Below are 23,347 nucleotides of genomic sequence, written 5' to 3' on the forward strand. Positions count from 1 at the left end.
AGAAAGAGTGATTTACTACGCCTAACCTGGGAGTGTCACCTTTGGCACACCCTCAACCCTGAGGAACCAAGCAGAGCTTGTGCAGGAGCCTGCCCCTGCATCCCTGGCTCCTTTGTTGTTCTTGCTGCAACTCCATCTCCTAATCCTCTGGCTCTGTCTTCTCTGCCAGACATGTTGACCTGCTGCCGCACCGGCTATTGGGGCGTATTGTGGGATTAAATTAGCAGGTAGAGATCTCTGAGTTTCAAATAAAATAAATAAAGAAAAATTAATTAAAAACCAGCTTAACACTGATCAGTTTCGGTGCCTATTCATAGAATTCTGGGATAGACAGGCGGATTGGGTTGTCAGCCTATACTTCGCAGCAGTCTTTCCATGTGCTCAGTTGGCCTTCCTGAAGGATGAGCCCAGGTAACAGGGCATATGGCAGACAATGTTTCCCTATCCTGGAAGAGAAATGGATCAAAATCTTAGTTGACAACATAAAATATTCTTTCTCTGAAAAAATTGAAAGTATTAATGTGGCAAAAGATTAAAACAAAAGAAAATGAGAAGTTAAGCTGCTACAGCTGAGTTAAGCCCCTATGGCTAGGGGCACACGTAGTAACATTTATCCAGCAAGGGCTTCCTGGGAACAATGGGGTGAAGGGGACATGCAGGGAAGAGCTACCTTGCCAACTAAGCAGTTTTGGTGGAATGCATGTGCAGCCTTATAGCAATTATGTAAGCAGTGCTATAGCTCTAAAATAGCCAATCAAACTCTGTATTACCAGATATGTAAAGGGAAAGTTACAGTTGTTTGTGCCAGGGTTTATAAGATAAAATCCCATTTTTTTCAGGGTCCAGACTGGATAAAAATCCTCTAGAACTGCCAGCATTAAACAATGCTGTTTCCTGCTGACAGCCTGGGTGTCCCACCTCTGTGTCCAAGAGAGCTACAATGTTGAAATATATTTTATTGAGCCTAGTGACATAGAATTTTGGTGAATGATGATTCTGATCAGTACCAAGGTAATCCAAAATTTTTTTATGTTTCAAGGAGCAAAAATTACAAGTATGATAGAGACAGTTGGCAGACAGAAGAATGGATCAAATACACCGTACTGTAGAAGAAAGAAAGGAGAACAAGAAAGACAATTTCAGTTCCTAGGACACCTGTTCTTAATTCTGGCACATAGGTCTGTGTGATTCTCTTGATTCTTCATAATAAACTACTTTTTATTTCATTCATGCGGATGGGATTTCTGCTTTGTCCATTTCCTGTTGCTATAACAGAATACATTTGAGGTAATTTATGCAGGATAAAATTTTCGCAGCTTTACAGCTCCAAGGTTGCGGGGCCACATGCAGTGAGGTTCTTGCTGGTGGGGATGCTGTGCAGTGTCCCAAGTGGCACAGAGCATCCTCGTGCAGGCCTCCGATGTCTATAGAAATTTCACTGGACTGGGGCCTCACTCTTATGATCCCATTTAACCTTAATTATCTCCCAGAGGTACCACCTTCAAATACCAAATGAAGATTAAGTTTCTACCTTCTTCACCGTTCCTGATGGGGATTAAAATTCAATTTTAATGTTCTAATGGGGACATCAAAACCAAAGCCCCATTCCCTGCTCAGATCACTTCTTTGCTTTTCCCCTGAGTAGTTTTGTGTATGTTTTATTTTTATGTTAATGAACAATATAAGTTTTAGGGGAGTTAGATCTTCACTTATGTTGTTTTTAAATACTACAGCAGCATTATGCACTCAGAAGATTATAGAAAATGCTTTAAGAATCAATTCTAAAATAATTATATTATTATTTTCTTATGATTGCAATTGTTTCTCTATATTGACTGTACTATTATTAAATTAATTAAGCAAAGTTTCTCTTGAAGATTTTGATAAAAATCTCAGGCCGCATTTTTTGGAAGTATTACTCTCTCACACACCCAACACAATATTTTGATTATAATTCCATGGGTTTTACAGATCTCAGGAAATCCATTAGTGAACTCTAGTAGGCCAGATTAGAAATCTCAGTTTGAAGCATTACTACATTTCTGTAAATATATTAACACCAATCTATCAACAATTCATTATATGAACTTTTTATTTAATAGAATCTTATGGTGATTTATTTTGTAGATTTGTAGATTAAGGAAACTCCCTGAAATACAAAATCATTTCTAAGATTTTATCTTCCATAATTCTGAATCCTAGGATAGCTTTACTTGATACCAACATGATAGAATTCTAAGCATGTGTCAGATTTAAATTGCTTATATTTTCTTGCTTATGAAACTAACTCAACATATGTTTAGTCTTGAGAATGTTTCTACATCAACTTTTCATATGGGAAAAAATCCACTTATGGAGAAGAGTTTTTAAATTTAGTACTAAATAATTAAAAACCGATCCTCACATAGGCATCTCAAATTAAGATTGTTTACTCGCTCTTTAATTAGATGCAATTAAGAAGCTCTCTCAAAGCGTTTGGGCCCAGAGGGAGCCGGGACTGTGTTGATAGAATGACTCTTAATTCCATCAAGTGCCTTGGTGTTTGAAGGGGAGTTTCCCTTTAGAAGACAGGATTGGTACACTTTTGTTTGTGCCACAGGAGGAAACAGATGCTGAGGATTTTCATGAAAGAGAGAGAGAGATGTAAGGTTCCGTTTGACAGTCCTGGACAACAAGAAGGCTCCTCTGCTGTGCCATTGTGCTTCCAAACGCCTTCCTCGTCTCATCCTAGCCAGATCATAGTCCTGTGCTCAGAATCCATCAAGGCCATCCCACCTCACTGAGAGTAAACCCAGAGGCCTTCTGTGGCAGCTTCAGCCCCGCATTGTGCAGGATCCTGCTCCTGCATCCCTGGCTCCTTTGTTGTTCTTGCTGCAACTCCGTCCCCTAATCCTCTGGCTCTGTCTTCTCTGCCAGGCATGTTCCCTGGATAGTCTCATGGTTTCTCCTGATATCTCTATTAAGTATTTGCTCACCTGCCCCCTTTTCAGTGAATCCTTTTTTGCATCTTCCTTGAACCCTTCTAGCCCTTTGCTTTCTTTGAACCTGGTCTTCCCTACCTTATTTCTCTGCTTTCTATATTTATTAGTTTGACTTAGCAAAAACTGATTGTGTATCAAAATGTATGACATATTTTATTTATTTAGATTAGGATGTAGATTTCAAGAGAATACTTACAATAGAATACAAGAGAATATTTAATTAATAAATATTTCTTCTCTGTTCATACTATGTATAAGATTGTCCAGAGGAGATTCTCCTAGGATTCATTGGATACTTAAATTGTTGCAAAAATGAATGGGCCGGCGCCCTGGCTTAACAGGCTAATCCTCCGCCTTGCAGCGCCGGCATACCAGGTTCTAGTCCCGGTTGGGGCGCCAGATTCTATCCCGGTTGCCCCTCTTCCAGGCCAGCTCTCTGCTATGGCCCGGGAAGGCAGTGGAGGATGGCCCAAGTCCTTGGGCCCTGCACCCGCATGGGAGACCAGGAGAAACACCTGGCTCCTGGCTTCGGATCAGCGCAATGTGCCGGTTGCAGCGGCCATTGGAGGGTGAACCAACGGCAAAAAGGAAGACCTTTCTCTCTGTCTCTCTCTGTCTCACTATCCACTCTACCTGTCAAAAAAAAAAAAAAAAAAAGAATGAACGTGGTTGAATGTGATTTTTCTCAAATACTCTTTATATACTACATGTATTTTTTTTATGTATTTAGAGCTAGAGATACAGACAGAGACAGAAAGAGATAGAGAGAGGTTTTCCATCTGCTGGTTCACTCCCCAAATGGCTGCAATGGCCAGAGCTGGACTGACCTGAAGCTAGGAGCCAGGAATTTCTTCTAGGTCTCCCATATGAGTGTAGGGGCCCAAGTTCTTGGGCCATCTTCCACTGCTTTTCCCAGGCCATTAGCAGAGAATTGAATTGGAAGAGGAGCAGCAGGGACATGAACTAGCCCCCTATGTGACACCAGTGCCATGGGGGGAGGCTTATCCCACTAAACCACACTGCTGGTCACACAAGATTTTTTTTTAAACTTTTATTTAATGAATATAAATTTCCAAAGTACAGTTTATGTGTTACAATGGCTTCCCCCCTCCCATAACTTCCCTACCACCCGCAACCCTCCCCTTTCCCGCTCTCTTTCCCCTTCCATTCACATCAAGATTCATTTTCAATTCTCTTTATATACAGAAGATCAGTTTAGTATCTATTAGGTAAAGATTTCAACAGTTTGCCCCCATATAGCAACACAAAGTGAAAAAATACTGTTGGAGTACTAGTTATAGCATTAAATAACAGTGTACAGCACATTAAAGACAGAGATCCTACATAATATTTTTTTAAAAATTAATTAATTTTCTATGCCATTTCTAATTTAACACCAGTTTTTTTTTTCATTTCCAATTATCTTTATATACAGAAGATCAATTCAGTATATAATTAAAGATTTCATCAGTTTGTACCCACACAGAAACACAAAGTGTAAAAATACTGTTTTAGTACTAGTTATAGCATCACTGCACATTAGACAACACATTAAGAACAGATCCCACATGGGATGTAAGTACACAGTGACTCCTGTTGCTGACTTAACAATTTGACACTCCTGTTCATGGCGTCAGTAATCTCCCTAGGCTCTAGTCATGAGTTGCCAAGGCTATGGAAGCCTTTAGAGTTCGCTGACTTTGATCTTATTCTGATAGGGTCATAGTCAAAGTGGAAGTTCTCTCCTCCCTTCAGAGAAAGTTACCTCCTTCTTTGATGGCCCCATTCTTTCCACTGGGATCTCACTCACAGAGATCTTTCATTTAGGTCTTCTTCTTTTTTTTTTTTTTTTTCTTTTCCATGGTGTCTTGGCTTTCCATGCCTACAATACTCTCATGGGCTCTTCAGCCAGATCCAAATGCCCCAAGAGCTGATTCTGAGGCCAGAGTGTTGTTTAGGACATCTGCCATTCTATGAGTCTGCTGTGTATCCCGCTTCCCATGTTGGATCCTTCTCTCCCTTTTTGATTCTATCAGTTAGTATTAGCAGACACTAGTCTTGTTTGTGTGATCCCTTTGACTCTTAGACCTATCAGAGCCATCAATTGTGAACTGAAATTGATCATTGGACTAGTGAGATGGCATTGGTACATGCCACCTTGATGGGATTGTATTGGTCACACAAGATTTTTTAATAATTCATGCTCTGCTGAACTTTTTGTTTTCATAATATTTTTATATCTTGAAGCTGATTAACTGCAAGAGAAATACACTAACAGCATGTATGGTGGTCAATTTAACATCATTAGATTTCAGTTGCTGTTAAAATTGTTAGGGAATGAAGGACCGTACAAACCCTCTCAATTCAAAACAAAATGTAGAGGCCAGTGCTGTGGTGCACTGGGTTAAAGCTCTGGCCTGCAGCACGGGAATCTCATATGGGTGCTTATTTGTGTCCTGGCTGCCTCACTCTGATCCAGCTCTCTGCTATGGCCTGGGAAAGCAGTAGAAGATGGCCCAAGTTCTTCAGTCCTTGAACCCATGTGGCGGACCAGGAAGAAGCTCCTGGCTCCTGGCTTTGGATGGGCTAAGCTCTGTCCATTGTGGTCATGTCGGGAGTGAATAGCAGTTGGAAGACCTCTTTCTTTCTGTATCTACCTCTCTCTGTAACTCTTTCAAATAAATAAAATAAATCTTAAAAAAATATGGAACATTTAGCTGAGGTTAGTTTTTTTTTTTTCTTTTTCTCTTTTTTTGCTGAGGCCTCTTTTACTGAAACTTGTCACATTTGGTATCTCAGATATTTCTAAGAACAAGGCATCCTGCTTCACTTCTACCCCATCCCAGAAAGCTCCCACTCTGGCTGGTGCAGAAGTCTTCCCTAGCTGGTACACATAACTCCAAAGGCAAAACTTTGCTAGCTCCAGCTCATGTAACCATAAACCCAATAATTAGTCTTGGCTGAATATCCATCAAAAACTCCTTAGGCTAAAGTGAGAACTTCACAAACTTTGGTAACAATGACTACGTTACATTGGCAAGCAGCATCATTCAGTTTGTACTCTCTGTTCACAGCAGTGCAAATAAATGACATGGAGAAGCCAGTCCATTTCAAGAAGTGATCAGGAATCATAAGACAAAACGCAAACCTTGAGAGTGAGTGTGACAAAGAAAATATGCCTTGAATCAATCTTAGTCTTTCTTAAAAATTATTTATTTATTTGAAAAGCAGAAAGGGCCAGGGCAGGGGGAAGATGAAAGAAAGAGAGAGAGAAAGAGAAAGAGAGAAACAGAGAGAGATCTTCCATTTGCTGGGTTACTCTCTAAATGCCCCCAAAGAGCCAGGGTTGGACCAGGCTGAAGCTGAATTCAGGAGCCTGAAACTCCATCTAGGTTTCCCATGTGGGCAGCAGGGATCCAAGTACTTGAGGCATCATCTGCCACCTCCCAGGTTGTGCATTACAGGAAGCTGAATCTAAATCGGCATAGCTGGGACTCAAATCAGGCTCTCTGATATGGGATATGGGCATCCCAAGCATCACAAGCTGTGGACTAACCCATTGTGCTATAATACTGCCTGTTACTCTTTTTTTTTTTTTAAGTCTTATTCATAATTATTAAAAGCTCAATCTGAAAGTGAACAAGTTTCAAAGTAAATGGAAATTTAAAGCATTTTTTATTTAGCAAGATTCTCAAGAGAATTGCTTCTGGTGATAGTTTCTTTAATCAAGAGAACAGTTTTGTTTTGTTAGGAATTGTTTTGCCTAGTATAAGAAGCGAATGAGGAACAGGCTTTCAGAAACAGTTTTTTTGGTATAGAGTTACTTCTGGCTAATCATTCCCCTTAACCACAACACACACAGGAGAAAGGCCAAAGACAGCGGAGCTCTGACTTTGAAGCATAGCATGTTGTGTATAAAACACATATGTCTTTTACTGAGCATCCAAAATGCAAGACAACTAGAATTAGGTTGTTTACAGAGGGAATCTTTTTGTTGTAATAATTGTGTTTTTATAACCCAAAATTTAGAGCGTGAGGTTTGGCAAGAAAATCAGCAATGTGCTGTTCCAAACACGAAACATGAGCTGTCTCTCCAGCTGGAACAGTCCATGGGGACTGGCAGGATGGGTCACACTGAGGTTCTGTGAAGGGAATCTGTTAGTTCAGAGTCAATTGGATGACCCACTAATGGCAATTTCAGCAACTGATTTTACTTAAAAAGGCAGGCAGGGCAGGCATTTGGTGCCACAGTTAAGATGTCGCATGGCACACCCACATTCGATTTTGGAGTGTCTGCTTTGAGTCCCTACTAGTCTGCTTCAGGTTCAGGTTCCTGTTAATGCACACCCTAGGAGACAGCAAGTGATGACTCAAATACTCAGATCCATGCCCTCAGATTGAGTTTGAGGTTCCTGGCATTGGCATGACCCAGTCTTGCCTTTTGTGGGCATTTGGGCATTGAAACCAACAGATGTTGGTCTGTCTGTCTGTCTGTCTGCCTTTCACATAACATTTTTTTTAAAGTCAGGGAACTTAGTAGTTACTACTTAGATAATACTGACAATTTCATGGTAATTCAAATGACCTTGTGGAATTTGATGTGAAATCCAGTGAGAAGAGAGATTTTCTTAGTTTGATTTGGGCTATTGTGATTTATTTAATTTCTCTGTTCAGAGTTACACTCTAAGGATTTGTGAAGCTATATTGCAGCCATAATCTGTTGGTAATTATTCATATAAATGAGTTTATAGATCCTACGAGGACAAGCTTTCTATCTGTTTTCTGTGAGCAAATATTATCAAAATTACTTGCATGTAAAAGAATCTAAATCAGTGGTTAAATTGGTGAGACATTAAATTAAATTCTCTTTCCATTCTGTAAAATACAAATGACAGATTATTAGGTCACTTATATAAAATGAAATATTGATTTGTCAACATTTCACTACTCAGAATACTTAATAAATACAAGATGTCCTAAGATTCAAACAATTTTGAAAGACAAATAATTAATTCATTAATACAAGCTTCAATGTGAGTGTAATATTTACCCTGTTTGAATCTATTTTTCCAAAGCAGTGGTATGTTTCAGGTGAATATTTAGCTTACACGAATAGATAGTCTCACATAGTATAGATAGACCACATTAGCTGTCTTCTTAGCTTTGCAGGTAACCATTACCTTTTTAATTAAGGAAATCCTTAATTTCCATTTTAAAATCTCTCATTGTCCATCTGAGAAATAGCTAGATAGAAAATTAGCACTTGCCATTTAAAACAAACATTTTTGAAACTTTTGCTTTGAGGGAGGCTTATATTGAAGACACTTCCTTTTTCTGGAATCATCATATATTGTGTAAGTTTTACAACTGGAAGTTTATATGATTCCCTCACATAATATCAGTTTCAGCTTCAGACACTGGCTGTTACATCTGAAAATCTTTCCTCCCAGCCCTCACAGAATTTTGAGAATTGTAGCCCATATTTTCAGTTACACCATATACTCTAAACCCTTTACAAATACATTAGCTCAGTTTTGAATAATATGCTCCAATAATATTTTTAAATTAAAAGTTGCTAAGCATACATTAGCATGGAATCTCCAAAGAATGTTGACAAATTTGCCTATAGGAAATGAATGCCATGCACATGAATGCCTAGTTGTCATCTTGTTGATTGTGAAAATGTGTTGTTTCATGTTAGCATATAATGAAGATTTAATAGTCTTCCTTGCTCATTGTTATGCCCAGTTCGTGGATTCTCAAAAAGTCCCCAGCAACTCGATCACTCCGAAATGCAAAAGCAAGGTTTTATTTTAAAAGTACAAGCCGTGACAGGGACCTCATCCAACCAGCCCGCGAAGCGGAGGAAGGAGGAAGGTCCAGTTCTTTGTTCAGGGACGCTTTCAAAGGGAAAATATGTCAGCAAGATTTTAAGGTGCGGGGTCTTTTGTGGTTGGACGGGGCTGTTCCGGGTTACTCTTAGTTGGGCGAGGTGGTCTCTAATTGGCCTACGTTCAGAGAGTTACCTTATTTGGTAACCTCCACTGAGCTGTCCTTGGCAAGATTTGGTATGTCCAGAATGTCTGCTTTTAGGAGGGCTTGAGTCTGCTACAGAAAATGGAGGCCGCCTTTTAAAATGGAGTCACTTTGGCTTTTTACTCATAAACTTAAGGCATGAAGAATTAATATTCTTTATTCTTAACAAGAATTATTACTTTACTCAATTTATATTTAGACAACATTTTGTTGTACATAGGAACTGATAACACTGGAAATTTACCTTTATAAATTATTTATTGCCAAAAATATTTCTTTAAATTTTTTTGTTAGTGAATTCATAAATACTGAATATTTCCAACTGTCCATATGCAGTTCAGAACATGAGGGTAGCTTACATAACCTTAAAGGGGTGGAGGGGAAATGTATGCTGAAGAAAGTAGGTTTATCATGCCTACTCCTAGAGGTATGGTTCATGGACAATAGCTATATGGATGATATTTCAGGGATGAGTGGCAGTGTCAGCCTTTGGGAATGATTCTCTTTGTTAAAGGAATCAGGTAGTATTTTCATTCAATGATTGGTCTTATAAGTAAACACTTTGTAGATTACCTTACTTTTTACCAGGAAGATTTCTTCCTTTAAGAGGGATATAGCAACAATCAGATACTATGGAACAAACTCAACAGATTTGGGAACAAAATTCACTGGCATTGTTTCCTGAATCTCTTCTCTTTCAAAATTTTTTTAAGATCTATTTTATTTATTTGAAAGGCAGAGTTACTGAGAGACATGGGGAGACAGAGAGACTGAGAGAGAGAAAAAGGGAGTGAGGAAGCAAGAGAGAATCTACCATCTTCTGAGTCAGTTCCCAAATGGCCAGTTGGTGGTTGGGGTTGTTCTGGACTGGAGCCAGGAGCCTAGGATACTATCCAGGTCTTCCAGATGGGTAGCAGGGACTCAGGAATCTGGGCAATCATCTCCTACTTTTCCAGGTGCATTCAGGGAGCTGCATTGGAAATGGAGCAGCCAGGACTCAAACCAATGTTCATAAGGGATGCCTGTGTCACAGGTAGTGGCTTAACCTGCTATTCCACAATCCTGGCCTTGCGTCCCTCCTTTATAAAGACTCAGAAAGAAAGATATTAGGCATGCTTTCTGAACTACTAACTAAACTTTGTGTAGGTGTCACATTGTGACTGACACTAGTAGAATATGCAACCAGAAAATATACCAGGAGGGTTGTTCACTCATCATCAAGTGTTTCATACAATCATTAGCAGTTCCTTTGTCAAACAGTGTATACTGACTGACATTGGAGGCTTGCTATGGGTTGTAGCCCACTAATGCTGATCCCAGTAGGATTTTTTTTTCCTCTGGCAGGCTCCTCCTACATGTTAGCATTAATAGGGTATGCTGCCTGTTCCTAGAGTGGGAGCTCTCGTGCTCCTCCCACGTCAGCTCAGACAGACAGGCTGTGCCCAAGGACCTCCACTCAGAACTTTTGTTTTTCCTTCACTGTTCAACCGCACACGTGTCCACAATTCAGGGAACAGGGTGCTGGTACAGAAAGCCCAGCTACGTGCTTGTGATGCTTATCTCAAAATGCTTAGATGCCTTATGGAATAACCCTGTCTCCGTAATTTCCTGATTTGGGGTATAAAAACAAGGAAGAGCTGGGGCTTGACACTTAGGACAGGAATCCTGTCAATCCACATGCATAATGAACTGTGTGCCTTTCCTCCCAAAAGTCTCACGTGCTGCTTGGTTTCTTCGGTCTCTTGTCCGTAGCACTAATGCTGTGCATTGATTAACTCATTGTACATGTTCTAAAAAGTTCCTTATACCATAACCTTAAGAGTAACATGGAATACTTCCTTCAAATTTTTATTTTCTTCAACGTTCGTAAGCATTTATTACTAGGCGTTAGATTGTGATAGGAACCTAGATCAAAGATCCAATCAGGAAAGCAAGCAAATAATGCACAATACAGAGCTATCACCAGGAGCAGTTCATGACAGGCACTTGATCTCTGCTGTGTTTAATGCAGAAGATCGCATAATTCAGAGTATAGGGTTTAGGCAAAAAGGGGCACAGGAACGTGGGCAGAGAATGGGAAACAGTTTACTAGTTTAGGCTCATTTTTCAGAGGATGTTGCAGCAATGCTTATCTTGCAACACTGCACTCAGAGGGAGCCAGACCTCCTCAAACAAGGAAAGCTGCAAGAAACCAGTCTGAGATGTGTGTTACCTGAGCAGAGAGGGCCCTCCCAGTTCCTCTTTTCTACATTCTGGATACTCGCCAAACCCGTGGTATAAACTCTAGCAAACTGCTTCTCAGAATGGCAGTTTCTTTGGGGAACTTACAAACCGTAAACCTTTCCTTGTGGCAGCTCCCTGCAGAAGCTGGTCATCTAGTGACACCCTAAGTGAACAGGACTCCCATGTCTGTAAATAGTGCAGACAGGGAAAGCATCTCAGGAAGGGTGCTTTTGAAACTGTTTGGAAGAACGGGACTTGTCTGTCAGGTGATTCAAATAAAGGAATATATAAATTAAAAGATTTATTTATTTGAAAGAATTACACAAAGAAGAGGGAAAGACACAACACTGCCCCCCCCCCCAAGAAAGAGAATATTAAAATCACAGGTGTTTGAGAGATATGGTATGCTAAGGAAATTGACAATAATTTTGATGGGATTTCTTGTGGATAGGATAAATGCAAACTGTAAAAGCAATACCCCCTGAAAAGGACGTATTTGTTCATAAGATAACATGAATACTCTGAGGATAAATGCAATGTCAAATTGCTTTGTTGCCCCATGGTATAGGAAATATGAACTCACCGGGGCCTTTCTTATCATTAAGCTGGAAAATGCGTCATTGGTTAAATAAATTTGGTTCATACCCTGAAAGTAAGGAGAAGACAGAGAAAGGATTTGAAAAGAGCATCTTTAAGTGGAAAGTGATACAGCAAGGGGAAAGACCGTACATCTGTATGTGGAGAGCAGTTTGCTTTGTCTCAGAGCCTCAAAGGAAAAGGAAAGCAACCCTATGCTAAGGGCAATCAGCCTGAAACATGAAATTAATCTTTTTCGGAACTGGATAAATCACCTTTGTTTCTTGCTAATGCATTGATGTTAGTAATGCTACCATTTATAAATACTTCTCAATTTATTTTTTTAGAAACATCAGAATATTTTTAAGCATGCATTTTAAGCATATTTAAAAGACATCACATCTGCAATTTTTTCTTGCTGCAGTGAAAAGAGCCAGCAGCTGGATTCTTCTAGCTGAGATTCAGCTGCCTTTTCTTCTCCACAAGTGTAGAATCAAAGATAGGGATTACTTTTATAAATATGTAATTATGATTTTTTTCAGATTCTGATTAATAATTCATCCTCAACTCCTAGAACATTATGTTTTGAATGTTAAGCAACTGGGTGAGTCAAATTTGATATTTAAGGAGATTAAGGGGAATATTGTGCATAAATTTCAGTTTCTGTAGCTCCCTTGTAGAATATTAGTAGTGTAAAATTTGAAAATAAGTTTGTTTCCCTTGCTGAAGCCACATGTGCATATGTTTCACTCAAGAAAGGTTTTTGTCATCTGTGATTTTGAAAATCATATGGAATACTTGATGCAATTCTCAGTTAAGGCAGTGGTGTTGATATGCAGCCGAAAGCTGACTGGATGGAGTGCATCCCTCCCTACCCCCTTTTTCTCACCGAATCTGAAGTCTGCTGAAGGATGTATATAGTGTAACATAAACTGCTAACATTGGATCCCCTTGTTTTAAATTTTAGTTCAGTTGTTCAAAAATGGATGAATTTGGGTAAATTACTTAATCTCTTCCTATCTCATCTCTAAATGAGGATAATAAATATTTCCACCACAGAATTATCAAAATTAAGTGACATTATAACTATATGCTAAATTCAGTGTTTGGCACATAATAAGAATAAACATATTGAACCTTAGCTATATGTGCTATTATAAAAAAAAGTGAAATGGAATAATAGTGTGTTTTTGTATACATGTATATATGTTGCTGAAGAAAAGTTATTCTGACCTTGTTAATATGGTGAGAAAGACTTTAAGACTGTTGCAAAAGGAGTATGGCAATAGGGGAGAGAGGGAGGACTTAACCGTGACTATGACAAAACCAGATAACAAAAATGGAAATATATAGCCAATGAATAGAGTGAGGAGATCTTTGGATAGAAAACTACTAAGAGGAGACATTAGGGGTAAAGAGAATCTCACAAAACAGACCTAAAAGAACTCTTGCTAAAGACAGGTTAAGGACTTAGACAAAAGTGGGGAATTCTCCCTAAACTGACTTAGCAGGATTCTCTATTAAGACTGGGTTTTTCAGGCCAAAGACAGGATGGGGGCCATGAACAAGGACTAGTTGAATAGAGGGTTATAAGTGCCCTAAGGTTAGGTCAAGAAGAGTCTGTGTCAGTGTGTGTATGTGTGTGTGTGTGGTAGTGGTGGTTCTGAGTAAAAGCAAGATTAGCTATATAATTAGGCCATGGGAAATATAGATCCTCTTCTTCAGGAATTACAAAGAAGTGAAAGCAAAAAAAAATTGTAAAAGTACAAAGGTGGGGCTGGCATTGTGTCATAGCAGGTTAGGATGCTGTTATAGCACCAGCATCCCATATAGGAAACAGTTCCTGTCCAAGCTGCTCCACTTCTAATCCAGCTCAATGCTACTGTGCCTGGAATGGTAGTGGAGGATGGCCCAAGTCCTTGGGCCCCTGCACCCACAAGGGAGACCCTGAAGAAACTCTTGGATCCTGGCTTGGGCCTGGCCCAGTCAGGCCAGTGGGACCATTTAGAGAGTGGACTGTTAGATGGAGGATCTCTCTCTCTCTCTCTGTATCTCCCCCTCTCTCTTCTTGTGACTCTGTGAAAAGTACAAAAATACAAAGGAAATCCAAAGCAATATTAATGGAAAAATATCAGGACCAGATTGTTATATATATGAATAGAGCTCTTCAATGTAAATGACTTATATTCTCCAATTAGAAGATACAAACTGGCAGAATGGATTAAAAAACAAGACCCATCTATTTGCTACTTGAAGAAACACACCTCACCAACAAAGATACAAGCAGAATGAAAGTGAAAGGATCCAAAAAGATATTCATGCTAATAGAAAGCAAAAATGAGCATGTATAGCCACACTAATATAAGACAGAATAGACTTTAACACAAAACTGTTAAAATAGACAAAAAAGAGCATTATGTAATGACTAAAGGATCAATTCAACAGTAAGAAGTGACTATAATAAATGTATGTGCACCCAGTGCCGAGGCTCCTGGCTAGTTTAAGCAATTGATAATTAATCTAATGGGAGATGTGACTCCAATAATATAGTAATGGAGGACTTTAACACCTCATTTTCATTAATGGACAGATCAATTGGAAACAATATCAACAAAGAGATAATGGAAGCAATCTAGGCTCCGTACCAAATGAACCCAACTGATATCTACAGAACATTTCATCTCACAGTTGAAGATTACATTCTTTCCATCAGCACATAGAAGTTTCTCCAGGATAGAAAATATTCTAGTTCATGAAGAAATTCTCAGCAAATTAAAAATATGAAATCATTCCATGCATATTTTCTGACCATAATGGAATGAAGCTAGAAATTAACAACTTAAGGATCACTAGAAAATACACAAACACATAGTGACTGAACAACACACTCCTGTATGAACAGTGGGTCATTGAAGAAATCAAAAGAGAAATAAAAAATTCCTGTAAACAAGTGAATATAACAATATAACACATCAAAAATTATGAGGATAAAACAAAAACAGTTTTGAGAGGGAAATTTATAGCAGTTATTGCCTATAACAATAAATAGAAAAGCATAAAATAAATGATCTAACAATGCATCTCAAGTACCTTGGAAAACAACAGGGAACCATCCCAAAACTTGTAAGAGAAAATAAATAAATAAATTAGAGAATAAATAAACAAAATTGAAATGAAAACTTATACAAAAGATTAGTGAAATTAAGACCTGATTTTTTGAAAAAAAAAAAAACAATATTGATACACCATTGGATCCACTAAGCAAAGAAAAAGGGATAAGACCCAAATTAACAAAATCAGAGATGAAAAAAGGAGATTTTACAACAAATACCACAGAAGTAAAATGAATAATCACAAGTTACAACAAAAGGGCATATGCCAGCAAATTGGAGCATCTAGAAGAAATTTTTAGATTTCTGGAAACACGCAATTTTGTTATACAACAAAATAAAGCTGTAGGCATCATGATACTAGCTTTCAACACATACTACAGGGCTATAATAATCAAAACAACATGGTACTGGCACAAAAACAGATATGCAGATTAACAAAACAGAATATAAACCCCAGAAAACAATACACACATATAGAACCAACTAATCTTTGAAAAAAGGAGCTAAACTCAATCCCTGAAGAAAAGGCAGTCTCTTCAACAAATAGTGCTGAGAAAATTGGATCTCCACTTGTAGAATTATGAAACAATACCGCTACCTTATACAAAAATTAACTCAAAATGGATCAAGGATCTAAATATCTGACGTGATACTATCAAATTACTATATAAGAACATTGTGGAAACTCTGCAACACATTGGCACAGGCAAAGACTTCTTGGAAAAGACCTCAGAAGCACAAGCAATCAAAGCCAAAAGACAAACGGAATTACATCAAGCTAAGAAGCTTCTGCACTGCAAAGGAAACACTTAACAGCAAAATCAAGAGGCAACTTACAGAATGGGAGAAAATATTTGAAAACTATGCAGTTTATTAAAGATAAATATCCAGAAACTATAAACAGCTCAAGAAACTCAACGACAAAGAATCTAATTAAGAAATGGGCAAAAGACTTGAACAGGCATTTTTCAAAAGAGGAAATAAAAATTGCCAACAGACACTTAAGATAATACTCAGAATCACTAGCTATTGGGGAAATGCAAATCAAAACCACAGTGATATTTTACTTCAACTCATTTAGAATGGCTTTCATACAGAAATCAGAAGACAATAAGTGCTAGCAAAGATGCGGGAAAAAATATACCCTTGTACACTGTTTGTGGAAATGCAAGCTAGTAGAGCCATCATGGAAGATAGTATTGAGATTCCTCAGAAACTTAGAATAGATCAACGATATGACCTAGCTATCCCACTCTTGGGAATATAATCAAAGGAATAGTAATCAGAATATTAAAGGTTTATCTGTATCTCCATGTTTATTATAGCTCAGTTCACAACTGCTAGATATAGAAATAACCCAGATGCCCATCAACCAGTGAGTGAATAAAGGAAATGTTGTATACATACACTAAGGAATATTACTCAGCTATAAAAAATGAATGTGATCAATTGTGAACTGAAATTGATCACTTGGACTAGTGAGATGACATTGGTACATGCCACCTTGATGGGATTGTATTGGAATCCTCTGGCACGTTTCTAACTCCACCATTTGTGGCAAGTCCAGTTGAGCATGTCCCAAATTGTACATCTCCTCCCTCTCTTATTCCCACTCTTATATTTAACAGGGGTCACTTTTCAGTTAAAATTTAAACACCTAAGTATAATTGTGTGTTAATTACAGAGTTCAACCAATAGTACTAGAACAAAACAAAACAAAAATACTAAAATGGATAAAGTATTACATTGTACATCAACAGTCAGGTCAAGAGCTGATCAAGTCACTGTGTCTCATAGTGTCCATTTCACTTCAACAGGTTTCCACTTTGGTGCTCAGTTAGTTGTCACCGATCAGGGAGAACATATGATATTTGTCCCTTTGGGACTGGCTTATTTCACTCAGCATAATGTTTTCCAGATTCCTCCATCTTGTTGCAAATGACCAGATTTCATTGTTTTTGACTGCTGTATAGTATTCTATAGAGTACACATCCCATAGTTTCTTTATCCAGTCTGCTGTTGATGGGCATTTGGGTTGGTTCCAGGTCTTAGCTATTGTGAATTGAGCTGCAATAAACATTAAGGTGCAGACCGCTTTTTTGTTTGCCAGTTTAATTTCCTTTGGGTAAATTCCAAGGAGTGGGGTGGCTGGGTTGTATGGTAGGGTTATATTCAGGTTTCTGATGAATCTCCAAACTGATTCCATAGTGGCTTAAGCAGTTTACATTCCCACCGACAGTGGGTTAGTGTCCCTTTTTCCCCACATCCTCTCCAGCATCTATTGTTGGTAGATTTCTGAATGTGAGCCATTGTAACCTAACCAGGTTGAGGTGAAACCTCATTGTGGTTTTGATTTGCATTTCCCTGATGACTAGTGATCTTGCACATTTTTTCATGTGTCTGTGGGCCATTTGGATTTCCTCTTTCAAAAAATGTCTATTGAGGTCCTTGGCCCATCTCTTAAGTGGGTTGTTTGTTTTGATGTTGTAGAGTTTCTTGATTTCTTTGTAGATTCTGGTTATCAACCCTTTATCTGTTGCATGGTTTGCAAATATTTTTTCCCATTCTGTTGGTTGCCTCTTCACTCTCCTGACTGTTTCTTTTGCAGTACAGAAACTTCTCAATTTGATGCAAATACAATAGTTAATTTTTACTTTGACTTACAGCAGCTCCAGGGTCTTTTCTAGGAAGTGTACTTACTTCTCATGTGGGATCTGTCCTTAATGTGTTGTCCAATGTGAAGTAATGCCATAACTAGTACTGAAACTGTATTTTACACTTTGTGTTTCTGTGTGGGTACAAACTGATGCAATCTTTACTTAATATATACTAAATCGATCTTCTGTATATAAAGATAATTGAAAATGAATCTTGATGTGAATGGAATAGGAGAGGGAGTGGGAGATGGGAGGGGTGCGAGTGGGAGTGAAATTATGGGGGGGTAAGCCATTGTAATCCATAAACTGTGCTTTGGAAATCTATATTTACTAAATAAATAAAAAAAATTAGGCTGACACCCTCCAGCTGCTTGATCTTAAAAAAAATGAATGAAATCTGGTCTTTTGCAGCAAAATGGATGCAATGGAAAACCATTATTCTTAGGAAATAAGCCAGTACCAAAAAGACAAATACAGTGTTTTTTCCCTAATCTGTGGTAACTAATAGAGTACCAAAAATGTAATATATTGGAATGAAATTCAGATTTTGAGATCTTGTGATTCTTTACAGCACTTGTCTTTACTGTTGAGGAACAGTGTTTTTTCCTTCTTACGGATTTTTAAACTTTTTGCTTAGTATAGGTTTAATCTATGAGTAAAAAGTAAGCTGAAATTAGATCATTGTAAAAATCAATAAAAAAACTAAGAAAGGAAGGAGGAAGATGTGTGGGAGCATGAGTGGGAGGGAGTTAAGGTGGGAAGTATCAGTATCTTCTGAAGTCTTTATATACATTAAATACATGATATTTTTTAGCTTATATAAATAAAAATTGTTTAAAATTATATCAAAAATTTTCAAGATATTTAAGATAACATTCAAGTGCTTTAAACCTGCTAAGCCTCTGGCCTGTGTGACTGTATGGATTAAAAGCCAATATAGTTGGCCCAAGTTAGGTACATTAGAAAGAATGAGGGTGTACTTTAAATAAAAGCTAGAGTAATAGATGATCATCTAAGTGAATTTATAGCAATAAAGTATTCCTGAATGTTGCTTTAGCTGTATGTCTGAGTCAATTATTGCCCTAACTGATTTTCAGCTGCAATAAACGTGGAGGTACAGATAGCTCTTTTATTTGCCAATTTAATTTCCCTTGGGTAAATTCTGAAGAGTGGGATGGCTGGGTTGTATGATAGGGCTATATTCAGATTCCTGAGTTATCTCCAAACTGTCTTCCATAATGGCTTTACAAGTTTGCTTTCCCACCAAGTGGATTAGAGTGCCTTTTTCCCCACATCCTTGCCAGCATTTGTTGCTTGTTGGTTTCTGTATGAATGCCATTCTTACCAGGGTGAGGTGAAACCTCATTGTAGTGTTGATTTGCATTTCCCTGACAATTTTTTAATGTGTCTGTTGACTATTTGGATTTCCTCTTATGAAAAATGTCTGTTTAAGTCCGTGGCCCATCTCTTAACTGGATTGTTTTGTTTTTGAAGAGTTTCTTGATATCTATGGATTCTGGTTATTAATCTTTTATCAGTTGCATAGTTTGCAAGTTATTACTCCCATTCTGTTGGTTGCCTCTTCACTTTCCTGTTTCTTTTGCCAAACAGAAACTTGTCAATTGGATGTAATCCCAATTGTTAATTTAGGCTTTGTTTGCTGGTGCCTCTAGGGTCTTTTCCAAGAAGTTTTTGCCTGTGTCAATATCTTGCAGGGTTTTTCTGATGTTCTCTAATAATTTGATGGCATTGGGTCATAGATTTAAATCTTTAATCCATGTTGAGTGGATTTTTGTATAAGGTGTAAGGTCTTGTTTCATACTCTGCATGTGGAAATCCAGTTTTTGTAGCACCATTTGTTGAATAGACTGTCCTTGCTCCAGGAATTGGTTTTAGCTCCTTGATCAAATATAAGTTGGTTGTAGATGTTTGGATTGATTTCTGGTGTCTCTATTCTGTTCCATTGGTCTATTCATATGTTTTTGTACCAGTCCCAGGCTTTTTTTTTTTTTTTTTTTTGTAACTGCCCTGTAGTGTGTTTTGAAAATTGGTAATGTGATGCCTCTGGATTTCTTTTTGTTGTATAAGGTTGCTTTAGCTATTCGAGGTCTCCTGTGCATCCATATGAATTTTAGCAGCATTTTTTTCTAGATCTGAGAAGAATGTTTTTGGTATTTTGATTGGTATCACAATGAATCTGTAAATTGCATTTGGAAGAAATGGACATTTTGATGGTATTGATTCTTCCAATCCATGAACATGGAATATATTTCTATTTTCTGTATCTTCTATTTCTTCTATAATGTTTTGTAATTCTCATCATAGAGATCTTTGACATCTTTGGTTAAATTTATTCCAAGGTATTTGATTTTTTGTAGCTATTATGAATGAGATAGATCTTTGAAGTTCTTTCTCAGCCATGACATTTTCTGTGTATACAAAGGCTGTTGATTTTTGTGTATTTATTTTATATCTTGCTACTTTACCAAACTCTTCTATAAGTTCCATTAGTCTCTAAGTGGAGATCTTTGGATCCCCTATATAAAGAATCATGTCTTCTACAAATAGGGATAGCTAAGCCAGCGTCGTGGCTTAACAGGCTAATCTTCCACCTTGCGGTGCCGGCACGCCGGGTTCTAGTCCTGGTTGGGGCGCCAGATTCTATCCCAGTTGCCCCTCTTCAAGGCCAGCTCTCTGCTATGGCTCAGGAAGGCAGTGGAGGATGGCCCAATTGCTTGGGCCCTGCACCCGCATGGGAGACCAGGAGAAGCACCTGGCTCCTGGCTTCGGAACAGCGAGATGGGCCGGCCGCAGCAGCCATTGGAGGGTGAACCAATGGCAAAAAGGAAGACCTTTCTCTCTGTCTCTCTCTCTCTCTCACTATCCACTCTGCCTGTCAAAAAAAAAAAAAAACACAAATAGGGATAGCTAAGACATGGAATCAACCTAAATGCCCATCAACAGAAGACTAAAGAAATTATGGGATATGTACTCTATGGATTACTACACAGTGGTAAAAAATAAAATGTAATCTGATCATTTGCTTCAAAATGGAGGAATTGAGAAAGCATGATACTGAGTGAAATAAGCCAGTCCTGAAGGGACAAATTGCATATGTTTTCCCTGATCTGTGATAACTAACTGAGTACCTAAAAGGAAACCTGTAGAAGTATAACTGACACTATGAAAAGCAATGGCTTGATCAGCCCTTGTCCTGACAGTCGAGGAAAAGCTTACTATTTTATTCTTTTTAGTATCTTCATTTTTTACTTAATAGCATTGGTTGAACACTTTACTTAACACAGAATTATTCTTAGGTGTTTAAATCCAAGTGAAAATTGATCCTTGTAAAAATTAGAGTGGGATAAGGGAGGAGATGTACAGTTCGGCTCATGTTCCCCCGGACTGACATCTAAGGGTAAAGATTAAAACTTGCCAAGGCAAAAGCTCAATCGAACTTGCCACAACAGTAGAGTTAGAAACATACCAGGGGATTCCAATTCAATCCCATCAAGGTGGCATGTACCAATGCCATCTGACTAGTCAAAGTGATCAGTTTCAGTTCATAATTGATCATAATGATAGGGTTAAGAGTCAAAGGGATCACATAAACAAGACTAGTGTCTGCTAATGCTAACTGATATAATTAAAAAGGAGAGAATGATCCAACATGGGAAGCGGGATACACAGCAGACTCATAGAATGGCAGATGTCCTAAACAGCACTCTGGCCTCAGAATCAGCCCTTAAGGCATTTGGACCTGGCTGAAAATCCCATGAGAGTATTTCAGGCATGGAAAGCCAAGACACTGTGGCAAAAAAAAAAAAAGACCTAAATGAAAGATCTCTGCAAGTGAGATTCCAGTGGAAAGAACAGGCCATCAAAGAAGGAGGTACCTTTCTCTCAAGGGAGGAGAGAGCTTCCACTTTGACTATGACCTTGTCTAAATAAGATCGGAGTTGGCAAACTCAAAAGGCTTCCATAGCCTTGGCAACTCATGACAAGAGCCTAGGGTGATTACTGACACCATAAACAAGAGTGTCAATTTGTTAATTCAACAACAGGAGTTACTGTGTACTTACTCCCCATGTAGGATCTCTGTCCTTAATGTGTTGTACAATGTGAAGTAATGCTTTAAGTAGTACTCAATCAGTATTTTACACTTTGTGTTTCTGTGTGGGTGCAAACTGTTGAAATCTTCACTTAATAATACTAAATTGATCTTCTGTATATAAAGATAATTGAAAATGAATCTTGATGTGAATGGAATGGGAGAGGGAGCAGGAGATTGAGGGTTGTGGGTGTGAGGGAGGTTATGGGGGAAAAAAGCCACTGTGATCCAAAAGCTGTACTTTGGAAATTTATATTTATTAAATAAAAGTTAAAAAAAACTTGCCAAGGGACTCCAAACTACATTAAGTTGGCAGGTACTAATGCCATCTTACATGTTAAATTGTTCATATTAAGTGTGTAACTGATCATATAGATAGGATTAAGTGTCAAAGGGATCACAAAAATAAGACCACATGTCTTCTAATAACAATAGATAGAATTAAATGGAGATAATGATCCAAGGTGAGAAATAGGACACACAGCAGACTCAAAGAATTACAAATGTCCTAAATGCACTCTGACTTCAGAATCAGTCCTTAAAGCATTCAGATCTGGCTAAAAAGCATATGAGAGAATTTCAGGCATGGAAAGTCAAGACACTGTGGCAAAAAATGATCTACATAAAGGATCTCTGTGAGTGAGATCACAGTGGAAAGAAAGGGCCATCAATAATGGATATACTTTTCTCTGAAGGGAGTAGAGAACTTCCACTTTGCTATATGGCTCTGTCTAAATGCTGAAGGAGTTTGTGGACTCAAAAGGCTTCCATAACCTTGGAAGCACATGACTGAAGCCTTGGGTGATCGCTGACATCATAAAGAAAAAAGTGTCAGGTTGTTAAATCAATAACAGGATTCACTGTGCACTTGCTCCATGTAGGACCTCTGTCCCTAATGAGTTGCACTATGAGAATTAATGGTAAAACTTGTCTTCAAACAGTACTTTATACTTTATGTGTCTGTGTGGGTGCAAACTGTTGAAATATTTACATAGTATAGAGTTAACCTTATGTATATAAATATAATTAAAAGGTTATGTATATAACCTTATGTATATAAATATAAATAAATATGGGATGGTAGAGGGAGTAGGAGGTGTAATGGTTTCAGGGTGGGAGGATGGGTATGAGGGGAAGAATCACTATATTCCCAGAGCTGTACCTATGAAATTTTATGTATTAAATAAAAGCTTTCTAAAAAAGTGATTATCATAAAAAAATGAAAGAAGTCAATAAAGGGGAGGGCTCTTGATCATCAGGAAGTCTCTTATTCAGTGAAAGGCATGATCATTTTATTGAAGATGGGAGTTTAAAATACATTCATTTACATAATAGGACTTAGTTTTTAGCCAGAATCTTTTCACGGAGACTTAAATTTTTCAAGAGAAAATGAGAAAAGTTAGGAAGATTTTTTTACACAATGCTTCCTCTCTTTTGTCCTCTTTTTTTCCTCTTTTTTTCTTGTTGCATGTAGAATAGGATCCAGCTTCTTTCCAGAACATTCTAATTAGGCTAGTGTCAAGTGTTGTAACAGATACCTCTCCCTGCACAGTGCTTACATAATGAAAGATTTGGAGTAATTCTAGGCTTTCTGAATGCCACTAAACAATGAAGTCATTTAATCTATTTTTAGTCAATTTACCAACACAA

This window comes from Lepus europaeus, chromosome 1 (genome assembly GCF_033115175.1).
Source record: "Lepus europaeus isolate LE1 chromosome 1, mLepTim1.pri, whole genome shotgun sequence".
Taxonomy (NCBI): Eukaryota; Metazoa; Chordata; class Mammalia; order Lagomorpha; family Leporidae; genus Lepus; species Lepus europaeus.